Source organism: Vidua chalybeata, chromosome 1, assembly GCF_026979565.1.
Source record: "Vidua chalybeata isolate OUT-0048 chromosome 1, bVidCha1 merged haplotype, whole genome shotgun sequence".
In the NCBI taxonomy this organism is placed as follows: Eukaryota; Metazoa; Chordata; class Aves; order Passeriformes; family Viduidae; genus Vidua; species Vidua chalybeata.
In genome coordinates this window covers 138,283,710-138,285,564 of record NC_071530.1, presented here as the reverse complement: position 1 = coordinate 138,285,564, position 1,855 = coordinate 138,283,710, and the positions used below count along the sequence as shown (strand labels likewise).

Here is a 1,855-nt window from a genome sequence, read left to right as displayed (position 1 = left end):
ATCAAGTCCCACCTTTGACTGGTCACCACCTTGTCAGTTACACCACAGCACTAAGTGCCACATCAATCCTTTCCTTGAACACTTCCAGGGATGGTGACACCACCACCTCCCTGGGCAAGCCCTGCCAGTGAAGATGTTCTTCATGATGTCTAGCCTGAACCTTCCCTAGTGCAGCTTGAGGCCATGTCCTCTTGTCCTGCCAGTGGCTGCCTGGGAGAAAAGACCAACTCCTACCTGGCTACAGTCTCCTTTCAGGGAGTTGTAGAGAGAGATAAGAGTCTCCTTTTCTCCAGGACAAAGACCCCCAGCTCCCTCAGCTGCTCCTCATCAGACTTGTGCTCCAGGTGCTTCACCAGCTCTGTTGCCCTTCCTGGTCTTGTTCCAACATCTCAATGTTCTTCTTGTAGTGAGTGGCCCAAAATTGGACACAGGACTCAAGGTGTGGTCTCACCACTGCCCAGTACAGAGAAACAATCACGTTCCTAGTCCTGCTGGGCATATTGTTGGCTCAAAAAATATTTGTCACTCTTCATGAATCTGCGTGTCATCCTTGCCAAGGAGCCATGCTGATCTTCTCTGTATTGTTCCAATTTTTGTGTATGTACTACCAAAGTGAAATATGCAATGCTATCATTACTTTCAATGTTGTGGAGAGCTTAAGCACAGAGATACTGGCCATTGTAAATAGCTATAAAAAAAGGACATGTGAAATCCACATTTGCAACATGTTCCTATATAATTTTACTGATTCCAGTCCTTTTTCTCTGGGAAACACCAAATGCCATTTGAACAGGCAAAGAAACACTAAGTTAACCAGACAGATTATCAGACCTACAAGGCCATTTGATTTGTGCTAAGAGATTAGAAAACAGCTCTATTTTTTTTTCCTGGTAGACCTTTAACCAAGGAAGAAAGCCCACCCAGGCAGTAAGGGGTGATTCATGGATTCAGAAGCCAGAAACGACCACTAGTACCATTTAATCTCTAGCCACAGGATCTATATTATTTGTTTCCCCTAGGGGGTCCTTAGAGAGGGGAAAGCTGATGGCCCAGTGGTGGCTGCCAGCCCTCTAGTCTGTTCCAGCTGCTGCAGGGTGAGGAGCTGAGTGTGGCTATGGGAAAGGTGCTGGATGTGAGTAGCCATGGTCAGACACTTGCAGGATGGGAAATGGGCTTGAGGTTATGAAAAGGAGTGGGCCAACACCAGGACCGACATTTCAGGCGTGCCCAAATCCCTATCTCACTGCCCCCTCTCTAACTGCCTCTCCCCACAGCTGCTCTAGCCCCTCAAATCTCCCTGTAGGATAGGATAAAAATCCCTATAGGATATCCTATAGGATACAAATAATCTCCTCAACTTTATTCCTCTTCACTCACTTCTCCAGGGCTTATTCTGGCACCACCTTGGCTCCCCGTTAAAACTTTGCCCAATGTCAAAGATTGGCTTTCTCCTCTGCATCCATTTTGGATGAGTTTTTTACTCTTCCAAAGGTGCACAGATACTTTTCCCTGGGGGTATGGGCTGGCTGCTCCACTCTACAACATGCTTTTGCTCCCTTCACAGCACTTCAGTGTGTTCAAACGTCCGCTGAATTCAGGCCACCTATCCAGGAGATTCAGCGCACTCTGACAGCTGACTCCTTGCTTTTCATGGCATTAACGTTTTGTCCCATTCATACTGTGCCCAGAACTCATATTATTTTCAAATAAAGCTTAAAATGACTTAGGACCAAGAGCCCTGCAGTGTCCTATTAGTAATGACCCAGATAATTGATTCCTTTCCATTAATGCATACATTTTGAGTGCTATCAGTCAAGTGGCTTTTAAATCATTTAATCTGTGCTCTATTAATTAC

At 45.8% G+C, this 1,855-nt stretch overlaps 1 non-coding gene across 1 annotated transcript; it reads right to left on the bottom strand.

Moving 5' to 3' along the window:
* Positions 1 to 513: 513 nt before the first annotated feature.
* Positions 514 to 621, bottom strand: LOC128801925 (U6 spliceosomal RNA). Its single transcript, XR_008435280.1, has one exon. It is a non-coding gene; the product is annotated as a U6 spliceosomal RNA (small nuclear RNA).
* Positions 622 to 1,855: the final 1,234 nt, after the last annotated feature.